The following is a 24,872-nucleotide window of genomic DNA, read 5'->3' on the forward strand; positions in this document are numbered from 1 at the left end:
GAAGGCAGGGAGAAAGGTGTTCACAAAGGGACCAGGGCTCTGATTTTGATCCGGACGTTGGCCGGTTGGGACCCCGAGCAAGGCTCTTAATTTAGCCCTGCATTCGGCAGTGTAACGTAAGCATAAAATGGTCACATGTTTCAGGGTCTAAAATATGTTAAGGTCTGTAAAACAAGGGGCTTCACTTTTTCCATTAAAAATTGCCTTTTAAGGGTAAATGTAACACCATCCCCCCAAAAGCACATAGCTCCTTTTTGACCCCTGGATAACTCTACGAAATTGGGGTATTTACCTGAACTTTCCTTGCTTGGTCTCCAGTCATGTTAAACAGCTGTTGGAATGAACACAAAGGGATTTGCCTGACTTTCGAGTAATAACTTGATTTTTTTCTTCCCCCTGGTGGCTTGAAAGCATTATTTAGTGAATTGAACTTTACCTGTTCCAGAAATGGGACTGGCTGTTTTTCCGTTGATATTACTGGGTTTAATGGGGCTAGAAATATTAAAAGAAACCCTAGCTAGCCATGTGAAAATTTCAAAAGAAAGAAAGACTGTTATTTTCTTTTATTTTTACTCCTTTTTTTAAAATTTCTGTCTTTCTTTTTTTTTTTTTAAGCTGTAATAGCCAGAGCAGACAAGGGTTCTGTGCGAGTGGGTGGGATATCCTTGCTGTGAAATATGCTGGAATGTTTACCAAGCTATTTCCCGTGAGAATCAAGATGTTTCTCTTCTCATACTTCATTTTCATGGCAGTGGCCTTTTCAAAAACGGTGCCTCCGTGACTGGTGGTCAGATTCCATGTGTTGGCCCCTTTGGAAGTCATGGCTGTGGCCTGTGACCAGCCATGCTCCTGCTGTGGGCAGAAGCACTGAGAGCTATGCTCCATTTCCCACCATGTGGGGATCGAGTGCCATCTCGTTCCAGTATTTGCTGGAGAAATGTCTGAGGGGTGAAGACTTATCCTTGCTGGCTGGGTCAGCATGTGTCTCTGTGCCTCACTCTTGTCCTGCAGCCTCCGCTTTTGCTATCACTTGGCCCTGGGCAGATGATGGAGGTGGTGTGGTGGATTGAAACAGGAACATTTCATGTCATGCACACGAGGAAGAATACCAATGACAGAAGGCCTTGGGGCGGGTCTTTCACTATGGATGATTCAGTATTTAGTTTGACCTTTCATATGAATCGATAATCTTCAATTTACAAAAGTAAAATAGGTCAAAATAAAATACAGAATAAAATACTCTATCATCCTACTTCATGGGTTGTTTGGAAATTCAAATCGAATGATCAAGTGATGGTACTTACGATCATACAGCCTATTCTGTAGGTAGTAGATGTTATTCTGGGAATCAAATTCTCTTAAAATAGTGATGATGAATATCACAATCCCTTTATTCTACCAAGAATATACGTTCCGCACTTGTAGTGAGTCTATCAGCTAGTTGATAATGTCCTCAATACATAAGCAAGGAGTCCGTGAGGTAAGAGGATTCAGCAAGCAGGCTAGGGTCACACCGATAGAAATGAGGTCCAAACCAGGTTCTCTGCTTCCTGACTCCATGATCTTATTCTCATTGCTTATCGACTCGCTTGAGTCAAAGAACTAGAATTTGGTTTGGGGGGCTTTTTTTTTTTTGTCTTAACTCTTTGTTGTTTAAAGTTTATTTCTTTATTTTTGAGAGAGACAGAGGCTGAGTGAGCAGGGGAGGGGCAGAGAAGGAGGGAGAGAGAATCCTTAGCAGGCTCTGTGCTGTCAGCCCAGAGCATGATGTGGGGCTCGAACTCATGAAACCCTGAGATCACCACCTGAACTGAAATCAAGAGCTGGTTGCTTAACTGACTGAGCCACACAGGCGCCCCTGGAATTTGTTTTAATTTGATACCTGCCTAATTATTTTAATCATATGGCTATCGGAAAAATATAGTTTATTACATATATATATCATATATATAATATATAATAATATATATTTAGATAAATATATGTTTCAGCCTTTGGAAATGGGAATAGTTCAGTTTCGTTTACAGAACTTTTAATTTTTAAATATCTATTCATGTTGCCATATTACAATAAATTGAATGGCGAGCAAAAGTAACCAGCTTCTTGACTATAATAACATTTCAAAGCTCAGTGATAAAATATATGCAGTAATGATTTAAAACAGTGCTGTGCTTAGGGCTTTGATGTTTCACAACAATCTCCAAAATGTGAAATTTCTTTGAGTATCAAATTTGAATTCACTCAGGTGAGAAGATGTTCGTTCAAGCCGTTAGTTTGGAAATGTGAAGATGAACTCTTTTAGAAGTTCCTTTTAGTAATTAACAAGTTTTTTTAATAACAGCAAAAAAGAACATTTTTGTTGTTTTAATTACTTCTATAGTTTTTAAAAAATTTTATGTTTTCCACCCATGCCCACCATTCTATCTTTAAAATTTCCTTTAGATAAATGAGGTCCTTTTTGTTTCTTTCTTTATTGATAGATCCTACATTAGAAAACCACCAATTTATTGTAGCTTGTAATTAATTACAAAAAGATAACTTTGCTATTATTGACTTCAATCTTATAAAACAATGAAACCAAGTATAAAACATTTTAAGTAAATTGCTTTTATAGGATTTTTATCTTCAAAATTGACCATGACTTCATGGTTTGGTGTGATTAATGAAACCTCATTAGTTTGAACTTATGATCAGATCAACTATACTTGGTGAATTTGTTCTACATTTGAACCAAAAGTGTGTTGGTAATAACATAAAGTAGATTTTAGGAACAATAATAAAGACTGGTAAAAGTACTAAATAAGGAAGTGCAGTCATACCTTATCAATGTTCGAACTTGAAGATATTTAAACCAAAGGCAATCAAGTAAACAAGCAAACAGAAAGAAAAGGAAAGAGGTATGTAAATAATCAGTATAATGCACTAGAAAGAACACTAGGCCCAAGTCAGGGGACATAGCTTCCTACCTCAGCTTTAGAAATTTCTGGGTCGATTTGCATGAATTTTCCCCAGGGCCTTAGTGCCCTTCATTTGCAAATGGAATTGGTTAGGCCAAAATGGCTTTGTAACAGTTCTACACTTAATACTAATAGAAGATTATAATATGTCCTTTTGATTTTTTTATTATTATTACTTTTTAGTGTTTATCTATTTTGAGAGAGAGAGAGAGACAGAGAGCTCTTGTGCAGGGGGAGGGGGTGGGAGAATCCCAAGCAGGCTCTGTGCTGACATCACATCAGTTTATTATTAGTTTTTAATGTTTATTTATTTTGAAAGAGAGAGAGAGAGAGAGATCTCGTGCAGGGGAGGGACGGGGGGAGGGAGATTTCCAAGCAGGCTCCACGCTGTCAGCACAGAGCCCGAGGCGAGGCTCCATCTCATGAACCGTGAGATCATGACCTGAGCCAAAATCAAGGGTCAGTCATTTAAATGACTGAGCCACCCAGGTGTCCCTAATATGTCCTTTTTGGAAAACAAACAAACAAACAAAAAAAACCCTGTACCAGCTCTACTGTATGTGTTGCATTTTCCTGTTCCATAGGAGATTCACTTTGGGGTAGGGGAAGTGTTCTCTGTTCAAAAATCTCTCTTCCTCTCTGTCTCCTTGTATCTATCTATTATCTATCAACTCTCTCGCTCGCTCGCTCGCTCGCTCTCTTTCTTTCTAAACAATCACTGAGACAAATTGGTCTGCTGTGTTATATGATTGAGGATAGTCCTCAGTGTAGAGAAATTCACATGATCTGGAACAATGTATAGAATAAAATAGTGATCTTGGGGTACCTAGAATCCAGCTGGCTTCATACATCAGCCAGATCTACCTAAAGCAAGTCAAATTTCTAGGAACTGGAGCATTCATAGTTGGATTCTCTGAACATCCATCTTGTCAGATTTTGCCCTGGATTTGACTCGCCCACCTGGTACTTTCCACCTTCCAACATCCCGAACATACTCACACTTCTGTAATGTAACTTGGACAATGCTTCTCTCCTAATGCAGGTTTGATTGCTCACTGCTCTTACGTTTTATGTTTCTGGAAACGCTTTCCAGAATATTTCCTTCTCTGGACTTGGGTTTGCCTATCCTAACACAAAAACATTTGTCTCCTTTGAGCACGGGAAGCTCCACGGTCCTTGAAAACATTCCTTTGGGCGGGAAAAGCTTGTACCCACTAGTGCTTTGGCACCCATTAAGTCAACAAGTATTTGTCCCCAGCAGGTGGGATTAGCACAGTGGGGTGGAGTCTCAGATTGCCTAACTGTGAGAAAGAGAGGAAAAGGAAAAGGAAGCAAGTGAAAGACCCCAGGAGGGGAAGATGGGAAATTGCCAAATCTGTCAAGAACACAAATGTCCTGATGTTCTCAGAAGAGTTTCGGTTTCTGTCATCAAGGAGCTTTACAAATATTTTTGAAGACAAAGCATAGACTGGAAAAATTAAATGATTATACAGGTATGTAGGAGTTCGCTCTTGAAGTTGATGGATCATAGAGTTCTATGAGAGTTCATAAGTTTAGAGTTCATCTCTGTTGGATGATTTGTGTATCGATGGACACCTAAACGTAAAAACCAAAACGATTACGCTGAGCCAACATCCTTGTCGCATCCTTAATTTTATGGAAAATTAGGGGAAAATGTTAAGATCGCAAATATTCCTGTTCTGGTTAATAGGAACAACTCACATTGGAAAGACAGCTTTCCCAGTCAATGGGTGGGAATACATTATGGAGTTTTTGCTCATGAAAAGAGGCAGAAAGTTGTTACCCTAATCAAGGTCATTGGCAGCAGCAGGACCTGACCTGGCTGGTGATGCTAGGTTCAACCCGCTCCCATTTCTGTAGATTTGGTTTGTTTGTTGTTAATAAAAATAATCACTTCACACACATTTATATTCAAATAGAGACTCAGAAGTCAATAAATGAATCTATTCACTCGGTTGAGTAAAGCAATCCAATTTTCCCAGTGTGTGCACATGTGTTTGTGGTTTGCTAATATTTTTTTTTGTCTTTTTGAGAAATACATATGCTATAGCTTCAAGGGTGGAAAATTTTACACACTTCTGTAGGGAGGAAGTTTAATTGTAACCCTTTTGCATATATTCTTGGAGAAAATCTATTTTCTAAAAAAATAGATAATTCCTTAGCACCTAGGAATACAAATAAAATATTATATTGACATATCCTCTTCCAGCCTTTCCAGATAAGAATATAAGGTCACTTTCTGTGCCTCATCTTGGGGCTCTGCTAATTCTACGTAAAACATAAACACATCCTAGAAAACAGCAAGGAGATATTCCAGTTATAACCTTCCAAATACATTCCACTTCTCAGCATGCTAGAATATATTTAAAACAGATTATATTTTCCCTCTGTGTTTCAGTTTTCACAGTTAATAAGACAGGCATTTTCATGGCTGGCTTGCTGTTTTCATGGGTAGCAAATATTCTGATTAGTATTCCAGATACCAAGTTTACTGAATTTTATCCAGAATAGAAGGTGCCATAAACATGAAAGATTTTACTTCTTGCCATCTATATTCAAAATATCAAAATAGTTCTAATCACACAAAAAAATAGTTCTAATCAGATCATTAAATATGTCATGATTGCTTTGGTAGCTGGCGTTTCTAAAGAAATGTCTTGTGAACTAATTTGTCCTGAAGGATTTTCATGCCAAGCAGGAGCGGGTGAGATTAAAAAAAATAATCTCCTAGCATTAATCGCATATTCAAAACTGTAAAATAAAACCTTGCTTCTCACTAGAGAGAAGGCAAGCAGGAAGTTCCTAACATTGACTGAGTGTTAAGAGTTTCAGTTCTTATGACCTGAATTTCTTTGCTATTTTATCACACGTGATCAACCTGTTAACCACTCCGCTGAGTGTAAATAGTTGTGTTAGCCACTGGTAAATTTCTCTCATTATTCTTGTGAAATTTACAGAATCAGTTTGGTTTTAGTGCAAAATATACTTACCCTCCCAACTTCTATCTTCATGGGAAAAATTGAACCAGCATTTCCAAAAGAGAAGAAGCTTAGTCATTTCCCTCTACCATTTCCTCAATTTGATTCATTCTGAGTTTTACAGTATTAAGGATGGCATCATCCTAAGATAAGTAAAGTCCAGCAAAGTGATTGGCGGGATAATGGAAGAAAATGTGGATGCCCTGTGTGTTGGGGGGGAGAGATGGACATTGCCAAGGGAAGTGATGAACCAACAACATAGAGGTCATGGGAATTGCTGTCACAACTTCTAGAGATCAGCCAAAAACCACGAAGTGAGTTTTCTTTTTAATTTTAAATATTCTGCATAAAAATGTGGGGTAATATCACTGTTACATGGGCTTAAAAGTTCACCGGTAAGCCTGGGCATTCTATTTGTTAGTTGAACACTAGTATCTTGAGTCGCCTGCACCAGGAACCACAGCTTGAAAGCACCTGCATCTAAAATAATATCCTGCGCCTACACTGACAGCGTGGGTACCAGGTAAGCTGTTGTCCAATCTCACACTATTGAGAATTTTCCAGAAAGGGACATATTTAATTCAGGCTGCCATACAATAAGTAACATGGTCCTCTCTCTTCTAATACACTCCCAGGTACGTTTGATAGGGGGTGAGGATACACAGCTGACTGGCCAGCTCGTGCCATCCGGTGAATGTTCCATGACAGGCACTGGCTTCAGCAGTCTTGGTGGGTATGGCTCTCGTCTGCACTCTTATCTCAGGCTGGTTTACAGTCGGAAGACCCAAACTTCTGTGGAATTACTTGTGCAGGACCCTTTCATGCCTATAATTTTGTTTTGGAGCCGCAGCAAAGAATCAGCATGATGGGACCATCTTTTACTTCCCAGGAAGTTGAATAAATGGAAGAGAAGGCAAATTGCCATTAGAAAGGACATGCACATTTTTGGGGGGGGGGCGTTATTTTTGTTTTCAGCTTTAATTTTTTTTTCAGATTTATTGAGATATAATTGACAATAAGATTGTAAGACCTTTAAAGGGTACAATGCGATGACTCAACATACGTGTATGTTATCAAGGGATTCCCACATCCCACAACTGAACTAACAACATATTCATCACCTCTACATCTTTATCTTTGTTTTTGGTTTTGTTTTGTTTTTTTGCTTTTTTTCTTGTTTTGGGGGGTTTCTTTTGGTGAGAACATTTAAGTTTTACTCTCTTAACAGATTTCAATTATACGATATAGTGTTATCGACTACAGTCACCATGTTTTACATTAGATCCTCAGACATTATTCTTAAAACTGTAAGTGTATACACTTCACCTTCCCTCTTGCCCCCACCCCCAGCCCCTGGCAACCCCCATTCTACTCTTTCTTGCTATGAGTTCAACTTTATTTCTTTTCTTTTCCTTTTTAGATTCTGCATATAAGTGATGCCATAAAGTATTTGTTTTGCTGTGACTTATTTCCCTTAATATAATGCCTTCTATTTCTATTCCTATTGCCACAAACAGCATGATTTCCTTCTTTTTGAAGGAAATGTACATTTTAAAAACTGTTTATTTCTTTACTTTGGGGGGAGGGGGAGAGAGAGATCCTAAGCAGAGTCCACGCTCAACACGGGCTCCATGTCACGACTGAGATCATGATCTGAGCCAACATCCAACGTCGGCCACTTAACCGACTGAGCCAGGCATCCCAGGAAATGCAGGGGTTTTTTTTTTTAAATGGCAGGTGTCAATTTAGACACAATGGCCCCTGATGTGCCTTCAGAAAATAACTACTCTGTTCGCCCAGGCAAATAAGGTCTGTTACCTACAGATTTGACTTCTCACATTACATTAAAGGCAAAAGAAAGAAGAAAGAACCAGCAAACAAAAAATGAAAAGGGAAAGAGGGTGGATGGAGGGTAGGAAGGACAGAAGGAAGAAAAAGGGGAGGAAGAAAGGCAGAGTGTTTAAAAATACGCTACTTTCTGAAAGTTATCCAAGTAGGTAAATTATAAAAGCAACATAAATGTCCAAATCTCATCCCATGTACATAAATTAGCATTCACCTCTTTGTCAGTTCTGACACTCGCTCATTCTGCCAGGCACGGTTAAGCACTCCCAGGAGTGGGATAGAAATGACCTTGCCATAGAAGGCAGTGGTTTGAAACTACAGGAGACACACGACCCCTTGGCACGCTGGGAAATATTGGACTCTCAGTGAAATGACCTCCATGTGGTGCCTCCCAACTTCTATTATCCACCCCGCTTTCCTGATGTGTCAGGGACTGACTCATAGATTATGCCTTCTGTACTGGACATTGATAAACCGGTTCAATGTGTCAGGCTTCGGCTTCAAAGCCACCCAAGATAGGGCAGAGTGTGAAAGAGAGTAGTCAGATTCAGAGGGAAAAGCAGACAGAAATAGAGTCTCCACAGAGCTCCAGGTATTTTCTGCAAGCCACTGGCCCTCAGAAAACAGCTACCATCGTGGGCCAGATGCTAAGCATGTGACGTGGGAAGGCCCTTCACAGAGCATGGAGCGTCTCCACCGCACAGGTGTTCTGGCCCCAGAGGCCCACCAACCAGCGATCTGATTCTCTCAAGGGATTATGCAATGCACACTCGCCTCCCAGTGAAAACAGGCCACTCACGCAAACACGGGATCCACTGTTGTTAACTTCGGCTGCTCTCCCTACCTCCATCCTCCGGTTTGGAAACAGGAGACGCCTGATGTAGGCAATGCCGGCTTCGCGATTCTTGCGTCTCTACTTGTTAAAATTGGCAGCCCTAGTTTCCACATGGTGACCATGCCACTCTGAAATGAGGCATGAAATGGGCAAGAAACGGAAACAATGTTTGCCCTGAATGCCCGGGACACAGAAGTTCCAGACGTAAATTCACACGGCGAATGGTATTAAGCGTCCACTCGGCTTCAGCCCTAGTTCGGCGGACTGCGGTAGGTCACGCCAGTAGACGGAGTCAGAGCAGAGTGGGGAGTAGTTCGTCTCCATCTGAATCTTCTGAAGCCCTGCCCTTCTTCCAACCCACCCACCCGTGCCTACTTCTCCGTAACCCACGTTGCTTCCTGCTTGGTTGCCTTTGCTGGAGGCTCTCCTCAAATATCCAACCTTCCATTTGTGTGCAGCTTCTCTTCTTTCTATCCTTGTGCTCAAACTTTCTTAACACTTAGTGGCTGCTCAGGAAGTTTGCGGAAGGGAGGCAGAGTGGGAATGGGGTCCTGGAACTGATTATGTATTTCAAATACACACTGACCCATAGGGAGAGCCACCAAGCATCACCTATCTTATGTGCCAGTCTATGTATTCTAAGGAAAGAAAAACCATGCCATGTCACCCGGTTATGACTCTCAACCAGTTGCCTCCTGGGACATACTTGGGAAAGATCACTGTCTTTCATATTGCATGATTGCATGGGTGTGTATACCCAGAGAGCAGGGACTGGGTGACCCCGGATGTCGGTCTCTATCTTCATTTCTGTCTCTCCCACTGAAAGAAAGAGATTGCAGTGTAAGAGTAGGAGATGCATTAGAAGTGTAACTTTGAAATTTATTTGAAATAAAGTAAAATGAAAACCTTTACTTCATTTTAAAGGCCACGTATCTCAGGGATTTTGCTGTTCAGGTGAGGGTATTGGTTATAATCACCCCTGCTTCTCTTTCTTTGTGAATTGTTACTTGACTTTTGAGAATTTCTGGGGTTTCCAGGAAACGTATGGGACTTGAGACCAGTATACTGGCAAATAATTCTGGCTGTGACACCTACTAGTTGTACAAACTGTCAAAATCAGTTAATCCTCTGAAGCCTTTTTTCCTTTTTTTCCATAAGGGCAGATTGGAGTAAAGCCCTTTTGAGAATTTTGTAAATCCTATGAGATGGAGTGTGTCCAAGGCCTTTTAAAATCAAGCCATTGTGCATGCAGAAGGTTATTATCTGCTCTATGACGCTGGCCCCTACTTCCATTTGAGATGGTTAGACTCTAAGAATTGGTTTTAACTTCTTCACGATTCACCGTATTGGTACGCAACCAAGTATTTGCAGAGTGAGAGTCTAAGATCAACGTAAAGAACCCATTCCACACTGGATAGGAGCACGAATCTGCAGCAAGTCTGTATGAGTTCAGATCCCGACCTTGCTATTTGGCTTTGTTTCCCGATTTGTAAAATGGGGGTAAGACTACTGACTACAGCACAAGATTGGTATAGGGACTCCGTGACGGAGACTGGTGCTTGGCACGTATAATGTGCTCCATGAGCATTTGCTGAAATACAATAAAACGTGCTCAAGGCTTTTGTGGCCACGACTGCTCTCGTTAGTGCCCTCGTCTAATGGCTACAGATGCCATTTGATCTCAGAGTTGTTGCCCAGAGATCAGCACTACAAGTTTCTTTTTGGTTCCAATGAGATATTGGAAGCCTTTTTATTTTTGCCTTTTCAGCCCCAACAAACCACTTCCCATGATTCATTTTTATTGGCAACCAAATGCGCTGCTTTAATGGCACGGAGAATTTAATCAATTAATGAAATTCCATAGGCCATTTCCAGTTGCAATATTTTGAGAGGTTAATTTTGCAAACACCTGAATACTTTGGAGGGTCGTGGAGCAGACTGAGCTACTGACACATGCATAACTTTATTGGACCAAAGAGAAAATGATCAGGATGTACGGATAATCATTTCCCTAGCAAATGTTCTTGGACAAGATGATAATCCCCTACCAACTGAGTGTCTTCGTCTTCAATTTCCACGTTCAGGTTGTTTTCAAAAATAATGTCACAGAAAAAAGTCGTTCATGGCCCTGACGATATTTACCATGTATGCTAACTTCTTTCTTTACCATTGTCCACCTCCTTGCTCACCTCCCGGGAATAAGCAACTGTGTGTGACAAAAATACTTATCATTCGAACACGAAATATTATAAAAACAACAGCAGCGAGAGCAACAACAGCAACGACAGAAGAGTGAAAACAAAGAGAAAAAAGCGTGTGTGTAGAAGCAAGGACGATTGTTAACTAATTGTCAACCATGTTCATATTAGAGAGGATGGTTTATTCTAATAGTCAAGGAACGCTGCTAGCAAAATGGAGTTTTTAATAACTAATATCATGTCAAAAAGTAGGAGTTAACTAAACCATATTTAGAGTTGACAAGTGGGTTACGCTTTCACATTTTCCACATGTGATGCAAATGCAATTTAATGCATTTCTTTTGCCCTTGAATTCTCAAACTTCTGTCAGCAATAGTATTGCCCGGAAGGCTCGATAAACATAGATTTGTGCACCTGTCCCCGAAACTTCTGATTTAGTAGATTTGGGATGCTGCCCAAGAATCTGTGTTTGGAAACAGTTTTCTGGCTATGCTGATGCTGCCGGTGTGGGAACCACACTTTAAGAACCACCGTCCTATCATCCCCTTGTAACAAAGGGAACTGCATTTTCTTGTGACAGACTGTTGACTTCTGTGTCCCCTGTAAGTCACACCTCCCGGGGCCCACTCCCGGCGCACGTGACTTGCCTTCAACAAGGGAATGAGACGGCAATGCTGTTGTGCCCTTTCTGGACCTGAGCCTGGCAGCTTTTGCTTTTTGTGCTTGTGGAAATCTGCCACTGTGTAAGGAGCCTAACTTCCCTGAGAACCTCCCCTTTGGGAATGTTCAAGATCAGCACATGGAGAGCGCGACTGGAAAAGAACCGAGGAACCCAGCCGGCAAAGAGACCAAAGGTCCCAGGCAGACAGCCTCAGCTGGACTCCCCACAGCCAGCCAGCACCAACTTATCTCACGAGTGAGGGCATTTTAAACCCCCCAGTCATCAGTCAACACCAGGTAAAGCAGAAAAACAGCCAAGTCAACTGATGATTGTGAGAGATCATAAGCTGTTAGTCTTGGGGTGTTTTTATAAGGCAGCAATAGAAAATGGAAAAACAAACAAACAGATTGGTACCCGCAGATGGGATGTCCCTGTGACAGAAAGCTTCATCACGTGCTACTGATTGGTTTTGGGATTAGGTGGCAGGCAGAACTCTGAAAGGACTCAAGGAGACTTTTTCTACGAATGGGCAAATGGAAGGAAGTTATGTTGGTGACTGGAGGGAATGGGGCCGGCAGAGGAGTGAGTGCGGACTTCCCTGTAAGGCAGGTGAGGAGGAAGGTACTTAATCGGGTTGTGGCCCTGGGGATGGAGATCTCCCAGCAGGATTTGAGAGCGCGAATGTACGTCCTCCGATAAGGGATAAAAGGCATGAGATGCACTAACGAGGAAAGTTTGGTCGCCAGGCAAAATTAAAAAGAAATGTAAAGACACCAGGGTTGGCTTCATTCAAATATGGTAGCTTCTCATGCACACTTTTTCCATGTGTTAAATAATTCTCAAAGTAAAGAACGGCCGTCAGGGAAGGTCCAAAGCTGTCATTGTAGGTAAAAGGCAGTATCTGGGTTAGGGTCAGGTCTTAAGATCGTTTGTTACTTCCTTTGAAGGACATAAGGTGATGTTTCCTAGACCCTCTCTGCTAGACAATAGGGTTTCTGAGAATCTTTTTTTAAAATATTTTTTAACGTTTACTTTTGAGAGAGAGAGAGAGAGAGAGAGAGAGAGACAGAGTGTGAGCAGGGGAGGGGCAGACAGAGAGGGAGACACAGAATCCGAAGCAGGTTCCAGGCTCTGAGCTGTCAGCACAGAGCCAGACGCGGGGCTCGAACCCACAAACTGGTGAGACCATGACCTGAGCTGAAGTCGGATGCCTAACCGCCTGAGCCACCCGGGGAACCCTGGGTTTCTGAGCATCTTAAAGGTGTACCACATTGAGCCCTTCAGCTAAACAAAAGCCATCTAAGAATTATAAGACATTGTGCCATGGCCAAAATTACAGAGGAGTCTTTTTCAAAGAGATCTGCTTTTGTGACCTTTATATGTTTTGTAAGGGGATGAATTACAATGAGATTTGTTGGAAATCTATGGGACTTGGAAGGCAATTGTGTTAACAGAAAGACTTCCAATTTGGATTAAAAGGGACAGACACAGTTCCAAATAACAGAGGCCTTGGGACCCTTGGGTTCCTATTGGCAGGAAGTAGTGAAGAAAGCTACTCATCTACAAATATTGGTTATTTATTATGGAAAAGAAGGGCAGGTCAGAGGATGGAGCCAGTAGTCATGGGGAAACCATCCCAGGCCCTAATCAAGGAACTGTTTATGTTTACCCCAACAGATTCCAGAGTTTCTTTTTGACCAGTGATTACCATGTGGCTTCCATATTCCCTGTCTTTGAATGGGAGTTTCTATTATGGTTTTCCTGTTCCTGGTGTACAGTTGTATGTTGGGGATATGAGGGAGAGAAAGTCTATCTCATATGCTCACAGGTCTCCAAATCAAGTGGAAGGGTGCCTGATGAATGTCCTCTGCACCTGGATTTAGGGGGTGAGTACCTGGAATTCAAGCATAAGGCCATGCTGGAATGAGATGAGGTTTCGGGGTCATGGGAAGAAGTACATATATTTTGCATGGGGAAAGGACATAAATCATTGAGGGCCAGAGGGCAGATGAACCAAACTGTAGGGAGGGGCCAGCTGAGAAGGCACAAATGCCCTTGCTGGCAGCCCCTGGGCTTCTCCTTTACCTAGGAGTTACCAAGAAGCGAGGCAACATGAAAAAGTACCTTTACTGAGGAAGGAACTAGCAAGCTTCTCCAGATAATCATGTGATGTCGTATTTTTAAAGGCCTCACCCATTGAAGAGTTCTTTCCTCTCCGATTGCACTAACTTGTCTCTTAGAGACTCTCAATCTAGGAGACCGAGTAGAGGCCGGTGATGCTGGATTAAGACAGCATCACAACCGAGGTGGGGCATGGGTATTATTGCTTAAATGCTATTTGACTTTTTGAAATGTATAAGCAGTCAAAGCAATAGAGACAGTTTGGTATATACCACTATGAACAAACAACTCTAAAACTCTATGACTTGAAACAACCACCCTCTTACCTTTCTCATCATGCACAAGGGAGTGGCTTGTTAGGGGTGTAGCAGTGTGTGACTCAAAATGGCCCAAGTGGGGTCGTATGTCCGGGACTTCCATTTTCTCTTCCAGCCGGGGAATCCGTTTTCCTGCGGTAGCCTCAGGGTTTCTGCTTCTCCGATGCATTCTGCACACGGTCTCACCTCATGGTCTCTCTGGCAGGGTGGCCATACTTCTCACAGGAAAGCTGGGCTCCCAGAAAATGCAAAAAGCCAGAGCTGTCAGGCCTTCTCCAGCCTCAGGCCTGGAGCTGGGACAACATTGCTTCCATCGTTTTGTTGTTCGATGCAAGTTTCAGGCCCAGCCCAGATTTAAGGAGCAGGCACTACACAGAGGTGTAACTACCAGCGGGTGTGGTTTCTCTTGGCACGCCACTGTAAGGGACTACAAAGTGCGAGCCTCAGCGCCTACAGACGGAAGCAGCAAGTCTAAAAACGAAGCTTGCAGAACACTCATGTGGCTCGTGCAAAATGTGGAGATGTCAAGAAAGGAAGATGGCTGTGTAATGACGGATGCTAGTCTCCCAAGGACGGACTAAGTAGGAAAAGAGGGCCCCTGGAGGAAGGAAGACTATCCCAGTTGTCATCTGGAACATTCATTGTTTTGACTGAACTCATCCGTTGCGGTATCATAGAAGAGAATGAATTTTATCACAACTGCTGTGAATTACGCTTTAGAAAAATCAGACACTGGATGTAGAAATCATCTGTTTCAGGAGTGACTGCGTTCCTGAAAAGTTCTTATTCTTGCTGCTGATGTCTTGTAAAGACTTATAAAGTAAAAGGAAATAAAAGGGGCGTGCTATCCCTACCAAACCTTAGGTATTTTAGCTCAGGGCCACAGCCCTGCAGAGGAAGACAGGTATCGGAAACAATCTTGGATGTCAGAAGACCGCCATTTACACTTCTGTTATCCTGTTTTTTTTATGTATTATTCAAGGTCCTGCCAAAATAGGAATTAAAGGGCAGCTGTCAAAATGACAGCTTAAAAATAATCTGTTCTGCATTATTTCTTTGATGTTCAATTGTGTCGTCTAAAAAAGAAAGAGACATGTTTAATCATCTCCCTATCTGATTAATTTAGATTATCTCATTGTATGATATTAAAAGAATGACAGGGCAATTCATATTTTTTTTGTATATTTAATGATCTGTTGCCCTAGGACTAACTCAGTTTTGTTAATTAATATTGGAAGAGGTAGCAAGGAACGTTTCAGCGAGAAAGAAAACCCTAAGTGGATCTTCGTGTTTATTAGCGAATAGATAGTTTTCTTGGCTTTCAATTATATTGTCTGTATTGTTTTAATTTTTGAAATCTGTGCCTAGCCTCCCATACAGTGGATTTTTTTTTAGGTTCTCCCTAATTATAATCCACATTTCTATCTTTCTGTCACACAGAATGGTATGTATCCAATGTACATTTTTATGCTGCTCTGCATCAGTGCAGGAAATGAAATATTTGAATAGCAGCGGATGTCGTGTGTGGCTTTCGCCCCAGGAGACTTCTCTCAGGAAGAAAAAACAGTGGCCAGGACGTCTTTGAGTCCATCAGTATTCACACAGCTTTTACATGTGGCTTCGTTCTAATCCTCGGGTATGAGAATTGAGCCGTAAACATGTGTTCTTTGTATACACGACACAAAAGGGCCAAGGAGGAGAAAAAGGAAAGAAGACAAAGGTAGAAATAAGGTTTTTAAAAGTCCTTCCTTTCCTGGTGTGAAGAAATCAGATGTGCACCCATAGCTGATGGTAACGTGTGTGTGCACCTGTGTATGTGTGCGGCGTCTGGGAGTGGCAACCGCTTGGTTGGATCATAATCCCGTTCTCAGAAAAGCTTGCGGGCAAGAATGCCGATTCCACTTTGATGCCTTGATAGGCTACTTCTTTTGAATTTGTGGCACCGGTATGTATGGAGATACGTCTGTGCGATCACTTACCGTTGAAGGGAACATATTTGGTTATGCTTCTGTACTAACGAGGTCCCTTCGTTACTTGCCTCACATCTACAAGATACGTCCAAACCACCCTCCCAGCCCCCAACCCCCTCAGCGCCAGTTTTCTGCACTGCTCTGAAGAATCTGAAGCCCGATTCCACTTGCAGCCACATGTGAACAATCACCGCTTGACACGGGGTACAAATAACACCTACTCCAGCCATTACTCTTAAATTGGAGCTCTGCCCTTGATGGGGGCTGGAGATTGCTCTGGCTTTTGTAACTTGCACGTGAAAGCTGGTAGGCACCGAGTGACAAGGAGGTCGGGGCATTGCAAGCTGGAAGCGGATCTGGACTTCTCCCACATGAGAAGTGGCTTGGGGTCACAGGTCACAGGTCAACCTGAAGGACTAAGTGACAAAACGAAAGGACAAAATGAAACAGACGCACAAACATAGGGGAAGAAGGGTGCAGGCCAACCTGGAAGCCTAAATGGCCATTTGCTCTCATTCTTCAAAACTTTCAAGACGCTTCTAACGATCCAAGGCTAGAGCTGTTTATGGTTCATGGTGTTCGAGTAAATGGAGTCCTGACATCTAACCTTGAATTAGCGGGAGACACAGAGTAGAACAGAAGCGTCTGGACTGGAAAAGCCGTGGTCCCTTAGCAAGCCTCTGTGTTTGATAATCATGTTCGGATTTTGCCAAGGTCCTCAGACTGTATTCCAAAAATGAACCTAACACCTCTTTTTAATTCCAGAGTATTGATCGTTTTTGTGATTTGCTGCATGAGTCTCTCTCCCTCTTTTTAGAGTTGAGGTTGCAATCATTCCTTCCTCCTGGATGTCTAGCATTTGTTGTGAAGAATAACAACACGTGTCACCTGCAGAGAAGGCCCCTGCTGAGTTAATGTTCAAGTCCAAGGTGTTCGTGCTACAAAAATCAGGAAAACAGGTCATCCTCCTTAATGCTTGATTCTTGAATTATTTCTGTTTTTTTTACTTTCGTTTTTCCCGAAACGTTGTTTTTGGCCAAAGTGAGATGGTCTTCTGTTTCTAATCTTCAGAGTGAATTGATTCCCTCAGAGGAGAGACATAGAACTATTGCATGTAACAGGGTCAAAATAAACGTGGTCCACAAATCATGAGCAATAGTAGAGACGTTCATGGTTCGATGAGTACAAGAACAAAGCCGAGAGGGGTGCTCTTAAAAGGAGACCCAGGTTACTCAAGAAGGCCTAAAATGCATAGACATTTTCCTCCACTGGGAATCACTTACTGGAGCAACAGGAATACCTATTAATTGCTGGTGGGAATGCAAGAAGGTTCAGTCACCTGGGAAGAGAGTTTGTCAGTTTTTTACAACACTGAACATACTCTTACTGTAGGACCCAGCAATCACTCTTTTTGGTATTTACCGCAAGGAGTTGAAACTGTATGGCCACACGAAAACCTGCACACAAATGCCTACAGCAGCTCAACTCCCAATTCCTAAAACTTGGAGGGGCCCAAGATGTCCTTCAGTAGGTGAACAGGCAAATAAACTGTGATCCATCCACACAATGGGCTATTATTCAGCGCTACAAAGAAATGAACATCAAACCAACAAAAGACACGCAGGGATCTAAGGTGCATTTTACTAAGTGAAAGAAGCCAATCTGAAAAGGCTACATATTGTATCCTTTCAACTCCATGATATTCTGGAAGAGACAGAACTATGGAGACAGTAAAAAGATCAGGGATTGCCAGAGCTGGTGGATGGGGTGGGGAGAAAGATGAAGAGATAGAGCACAGGAGAGTTTCAGGGCAGGGACGATATTATAATGATGAATACGTGTCATTACACATCGGTGCAAACCCATGCAATGAACAAAACCAAGAGGGGATTACAATGTACGCTGTGGACTTTGGGTGATTACAATGCATCAAGGTAGGTCCATCCATTATAACAAATGTACCACGCTGGTGGGGGCTGGGCATACTGGGGGAGTCTGTGCATACCCGGGGAAGGAGGATATACAGGAAATCCCTGTACCTTCTCTCAATTTTGTTATAAAACTAACACTACTCTAAAAAGAAATTTCTTTTAACAAAAGCTTTTTTTTTTTTAAATCATTTAGAAGCGAGAAGTGAGAATTAGAGAAGAAAAACACTGTCACGTCCATTAAATAGAAACAAGAAAAATCTTACTGTCAGCCCTGTTTCTATTGAGTCTTTGCTGCTGTCTGACTCTGTTCTGGTACTGGTGAAACCATAGTGGAAGTAACTCACTGGCTTCATTTAAATTTCGGTCACCTTGGCTCTTAAACCCATGAATAGACTTCCCCTCATTTGTCTGGTCTGCGGGGCACATCACCTCTTATAAGTGTGCTAGGACACTAGAATTCCCCCTGAAAATAGTATTTATGTACTGAAACATTTAAGGAAAGCCACTAAACAAAGAGCAACCGATTTAAAAATTAATCAAATACAATATTAATATTGAGACTGTTGACCGAAATAAATATGCATGCATATTACAAACTGCTTAATTTTTTTTTCTTTTCTGCGGAAGGGGGAAGGAGTATGCTTTACCATGTTAGTCTAGGGGTGCCTACGTGGCTCAGTTGGTTTAGCGTCCGACTCTTGACTTTGGCTCAGATCATGATCTCACAGTTTGTGAGTTCGAGCCCTGCGTCGGGCTATGAGCCATGCTATGAGCATGGAGCCTACTTGGGATTCTCTGTCTCTGTCTCTGTCTCTGTCTCTTCTCCCTCAACCCCTCCCCCCAGTAGTGCTTGTGCTCACTCTCTGTCTCTCTCTCTCTGTCTCTCTTTCTCTCAAAAGAAATAAACTAAAAAAAAAAAATGTTAGCCTAATGTCCCATATCATCAGGTCTAGCACAATCATGCCATACCTTCAGTTTCTCAATATTTCTCATTCTTCCAGGAGAAATCAGCCTTTTCTCTTGGGAAATACTCATCAGTGTGTTCAAATACTGACAGAAGAGGTGCTGAAAACAGTTTTAATTTGATCTTAGATGTTTTCCCAAAGAAACGAAGCAGAGCGAAAGTAGAAGTCGTCGGTCAGCGGAATGATTGTGCGTAAAAGTTCTCTGTTGCTGAGGTAACAAAGAGGCCTAATTCTACCATTGGAGAGATAGTTGTTGAGGAAAGAGTTAACAAGCTGATAGGAGAGTGATCTAGAAACCAGAAAAGAATTTCACCTCTTAAAGATAGAATGCATCACACGTTTACCTTCCTGAAGAAAATAATACCTATGGAGTGGAGTAAAGTCTGCTTAGTCTTTGTGTTGTGTAACGTAAATTCTGAACAGTTATGGCAGCCAACTGGAGGTCTTGTGTACTGCTTAATTATATCATCTTTGGATTGAGAGAGCCATAGATTCTAAAAGTCTGCTATTGTCTTCATCATTTTCTAGATAATCTTATGTAAGCTCCTTAGCCTCTCTACGCCTCAGTTTTCTTATCTGTAAAAGAATGATAATAGTAGAATTTGCCGTATAAGTCTGATTTGAGAATAGAACAGAATAATGTGTATGAATTATGGAGAGCAATGTCTGTTCTTTCATAAAAAGTAAGTATTTTCTGTTATTATAGTAGGGGTCCCTTTCGGTTTTATAAAAATAATTAGATATATTAGGGGTATGAAACTACTAGTTCCTAGGCTACAGTTCTCTCAAATCTATAAAATGAAGAGATATGTAAACACAGAAAAATGTTTAACTATAACAAAAACTTGATGAAAGATATTTGGACTCAGACTTCTGTGTGTGTGTGCGCGTGTGTGTGTGTTTCTTTAATTGGATATTAGGTTTGGCGTTGAACTGCTTAATTTTGTTAATTGAATTATATTATAATTCGATATAATTATGTATCAAAATGCACAGATTTGAAATGAAGATTGTCGTGAATTTTTACACATTGCACAAACATCTTTATTTTTTTTAATGTTTATTTATTTTTGAGACAGAAGGACCAAAGCACGAGCAGGGGAGGGGCAGAGAGAGAGGGGGACACAACCCGAAGCAGGCTCCAGGCTCTGAGCTGTCAGCACAGAGCCCAACGTGGGGCTCAAACCCATGAACCGAGAGATCATGACCTGAGCTGAAGTCAGACACCTAACCGACTGAGCTACCCAGGTGCCCCTGTACAAACATCTTTCAACACCACACAGTGTAGGACCTAGAACATTTCTAGCACTCTACAAGGCTCCCACTCACCCTGCAGTCAGTATACACGCCAAGGGGAGCCATTATTCTGTTTTAGCTCTTTTTGAATATTACATAAAAGAAATGCACAGAATGTATGTTTTTGTACCTGACTTCTTTCCCTATCATCATGTCTGTAAGGGTCACCTACATTATCACGTGTATCTTTCTTTCATTCTTTTTTATGGATGTAGAGGTTCTGTTGATGAATATCTGTTTTCTTTTTTCTAGCGAGGGGCTATTATATGACAACTGTTGTGTACGTAATTTGGAGGACAAAAGCATTCATTCCTGATGTACGTGTATTCACCGGTGGAGGTGAGGGTCATAGAGTATGTAGATTCAGTAGGTGTCGTCAAATATTTTTTTAAAGTCATTTTACAGTTAACAGTCCCACCAACAATTCAAGAGTTTTCATTCTCCTCAACCCTTTATATTCTTTGTTTTTATTTGAGAAAGAGACAGAGAGAGAGACAGAGAGATAGAGAGAGAGAGAGAGAGAGAGGGAGGAACTGGGAGACAGACAGCTGGGGAGAAGGGCAGAGGGAGAGAGAATCTTAAGCAGGACCTCACACTCAGCAGGGAGCCTGACACAGGGGTTCTTCCCATGACCTTGGGACCATGACCTGAGCCAAAATTAAGAGCTGCAGGCTCAACTGACTGAGCCACGCAGGCACCCCCAGCCCTTTTATACTTAATTGCAGTCATTCTTCAGGTTGTTAGTGATGTCGTACCCTAATTGGTATTTTTTCTGATGAATAATTATGTTGGGCATTTGTTTATTGCCCTAATATTTTCATAACCATAAGGATCTGAAAGATCAGTTTCAAAAGTTGCTCAAGAAGGGTGGGCATAATGTCAGTTTCTTGGCAGTGAAAAAGAAGGTGAAAAGAGAGGATTAATGTTTACTTAGTACCCCTTATGTTGTATGGACATGGCCTGTGCTATCTCAATTAATTATTTTAACAGCCATTTGTGGTAGATATTTTTAACGAATGGTAAAATTTATATATTTGTGCATAGAATCCATCCAATTTTCTATTCCCTCTTCTCTTCCTATACTTTTTTTAAATTAAAAAAAATGTAATGTTTATTTATTTTTAAGAGAGAAACAGAGACAGAACATAAGCAGGGAGGGGCAGAGAGAGAGGGAGACACAGAATCCGAAGCAGGCTCCAGGCTCTGGGCTGTCAACATGGAGCCTGATGCGGGGCTTGAACCAACGAACTGTGAGATCATGACCTGAGCTGAAGTCGGACGCTTAACCGACTGAGCCACCCTGGTGTCCCTCTTCCTGTACTTTGATATGCTCTGATTTTCCTTTAACCCCCACATAAGTCAGAACGTGTTTTTCTAGATTTATGGAGAATAATGGTTATTGCTATGGCTTCTTGATGATATTCATTTAATCCGACAATCTAACGTTATGTGGGGTAGCCTTCTGGTGATTGCCTTCTGGTATTTGAACTTGTATAATAAACCACTATTACCATTATAACTTACAAAACTGTGAACTTCTTTCCATTTTGAAGAAAAACATCCATCCCTTCCTTCTGGCAAAGGAGGAACCCAAACTTTGAATTCTCAAACTGTAGTATGAGAGATAATCAATAACCTGTTTGCATCATTGCTTATTGTCAAAGGCCTTTCAGATCCCAGGTTCAAATTAATAAGTAATCTTATCCCTACTCCTGAAGAATCAAATATTTATACTCTTGAGTCTCAGAAATTCTTCCTTATTTGGGACTTTCTTTTTATAAAAAAAAATGTTCTCATATCTATACTTAGTCTCATTGACAAAAATCAGCCTGTTTAAGAAAAAAGACACTGGATGCAAAATGTTAACCTGAGAGGAAAATCACTAATTTTCATAACCTCAGAAACAAGTTTATGTAGAGCCTCCGTTGGGCGTGTTTAAGTTGGTTGATGGTGTTAGTGACTTTACTACCGGCTAAGAAGTTTCCTACATCCTTACTGTCTCTTCCTCTCTCCTTACTCAGCCCTGCTACCCAAAACAAAACCCCCAACCCAAAGGAAATTAAAAACTTCACTGGAAAAAATAAGTGGGCATTTATATATTAAAAAATATTAAAATATACCTTAAGTATTAACCAAAGCCCTTCTGGTGCGGTTCTCAAGAATGAAGGTGAAACCAGTTAGAAATGTAAACTCAGCGTCTGGAGTTTGTGCTATAAACATTTTACACAAAGCCAGGTACGTAATAGACACTCAAAAAAATTGTTTTTTTGATTCATCTGATTTTTCCCTGTCCAGATACTTTTAAATATCAGTGTTGTCCCAGTAGGCTTGTTTATCTTGTGTCTAAGCACAAAGGTTTGTTCGTCTTTAGTATTAATTCCTTTTACAACAAAACTAAACACATCTTCCCTGAAATATCATAATAAGCCATTTAATCTTCTGAAGTGTACCAGCTCCAGATCAGTTTTTTTAAAATGTCTTCATTAAAGATGAATACATTATCCACAAGTGTCACCAGGAGCAAATACATTAGCTTCTGAACTCTTTTGGAAAATGTCAAACGACATGGCCTAAGTCCAGCATGCCCTATTGTACAATTTCTAAATTTACCTTGGCTTTTTTTGTGTGTGATATAATGTTCAGTGGCTGGAGGTGTGCCTCTAATTTCAAACCCATGTTTTGCCATACATTTGAGTAGATTCACACAGTTGAGTTGCGAGAAAGTTTATGGATCTGATATAAATGTACTATCTCGTGTTTGGCAATGGTAATTAAATATTTGGATAGACAGGTGGGCTGGCTGCCAGCTCCCCACAGGGGTAGCAATTTCTGATGCTTTTTCCCCAGACTGTTTATTTGCCCTCAAAGTAACTTCATTAAGTTAAAAAGTCACAATAAATCTCTATTGTAGAATCCAACAGATTCAGTCCTTTTGGAGCAATGATGTATTCTAGGGTAGTTTGGAATAATTCAGGTTGATTGCCTTCAATCTAATGTCATTTGAAAAGATAGAAGCAGATTTTCATGTAGACAGAGTGGGTAGCTGGGAATCAATCAATCAATCAATCAATCATGGAAACAAGCAAACCCTGACCTACAGGTCAGGAAGAATGTGGGTGAGACAGTGACCACATTTTTGGTTGCAATTGCTGCTCAAATTGCTGGGAAAGATATTTCTAGACTGTTATTTTGGACATACGTGAGTGGCTATTCTGAGATTTACGGATAGGCTGGACAGGATATGACTGGGTGTGACAAAGATGTGGCTTCTCTGGAAAAGCAACCAAACCAGGAAAGGGGATGACAGAAATGCAGCAGAGTCCTTTAGATGAACATTCCTGTGTCCCTGACGATCTGAAGTGTTAATCTATGAAAGTGTGTGGATAATGGAAAGGAAATGTGGTTTTCACTCCTCGCTCCTGTTCAAGTTTCATTTTCATTATACACAGTGATGGGCTATGGTATGTTCTTGTATCTTGTATCTTGTATCTTATTCTTCTATCTTGTGTCTTGAAGATACACCTCTCCAAGGCAGCATGTGCACAGGCATGGCCTCAGGCTGCAGAAACCTGAAAGTAGGACCAGAAGAGGAAGAACCCTTTAGAATGAAATGCAGTTGGAAGGAGAATCATGAGAGCTCACAGCTTACTTACCAGCTCTGACACGTATATTTGGTAATTGATGATTAAAAGTGAAAGCAAACCAGCTGTTAAATGAAAATAAAGAATATACTGCGTTGCTCCCCAAATCCACATGGTACTTCTAATTTTTATTCTTGTGCATGTTACAGTGGTTTTAGACATCCTTCTGGAAATATTCTCTGTTTTACTTACCCAATTCAACAGATAATTGTTGACTATCTTGATTTGAGAAAGTTTCACATTCTTTGTGAATTGCTGGGTGGCAAGATAGAAATTAAAGTGGAAAGATCTGCAGTGGCCAGGCCATGGAAGGACTGCCTTTTCCTGCTGAACACTTGAGATTTATTCTGTAGGATGTGAAAAATAAGATACACAAAGTGGAACTGGGGAAAATAATTGCATTTCAGTTCTATACTCAGTGCTCACTTTCCTTTTGCTTTATGTGATTAGAGTCTCAGTTCCCAAATTTATCTGAACATTTGGAATCCTCTGGGGATCTTTTGCATATTTCAAAGCCCAGACCACGTCCCAGACCAATTAAATCACAATCTCTGGGAGCGTATGTTGGGGAACATTGGTTTAGGAACAAAGAAAAAGAATGGATATTACTTGGAGCAGATTGAATGGACTTGAGATGGGTTAGGTCAATTCATTTATTTATTTTACGGTTTTTTTCATGATTTTTTACTTCCTAATTTGTAAGCAATGGAGAATTGGCATGAGGAAACAGGGCCAGGTCCTCTCACACAAACAGAAATCTATTCAGTTGTGTTTCTGCATAGGCACTTTGTATCCTGTGGGTAGAATTAAGGGCTTGGGATATGGCATGGAAGATGATTTTCCAGACACTGTATCTTTGGACCTATAAATTGCTCTTTATTTTTCCCACAGAATCATGCCACCTATGAATATTTTCTATATAATATACTAGTATATTTGTGCAATATTGTACTTAGAGAACAAATAATATTTATTTTTGCCATAATGTGGTGATATGTCAGAGCAGGCATGACCACATAGATCCATTATAAATACTATTTCCTTGTTACTCAATTCAGATAGGGATTACTCATACAAAGGGTTTTTCCATTATGTCCAGGGTCACACTTTTTTCTTCCACTTTGTGTTCAAACCAG

General features: G+C 41.0%; 1 long non-coding RNA gene across 1 annotated transcript; it reads left to right on the forward strand.

Annotated features, from left to right (window-relative positions):
* The first annotated feature begins 3,295 nt into the window (after nucleotides 1–3,295).
* On the forward strand, nucleotides 3,296–23,838 carry LOC128315711 (uncharacterized). Its single transcript, XR_008298773.1, has 4 exons — nucleotides 3,296–6,685; nucleotides 18,836–19,337; nucleotides 20,348–20,434; nucleotides 23,612–23,838. It is a non-coding gene; the product is annotated as an uncharacterized LOC128315711 (long non-coding RNA).
* The last annotated feature ends 1,034 nt before the right edge of the window (nucleotides 23,839–24,872 follow it).

Source organism: Acinonyx jubatus, chromosome B2 (genome assembly GCF_027475565.1).
Source record: "Acinonyx jubatus isolate Ajub_Pintada_27869175 chromosome B2, VMU_Ajub_asm_v1.0, whole genome shotgun sequence".
NCBI classification, from domain to species: Eukaryota; Metazoa; Chordata; class Mammalia; order Carnivora; family Felidae; genus Acinonyx; species Acinonyx jubatus.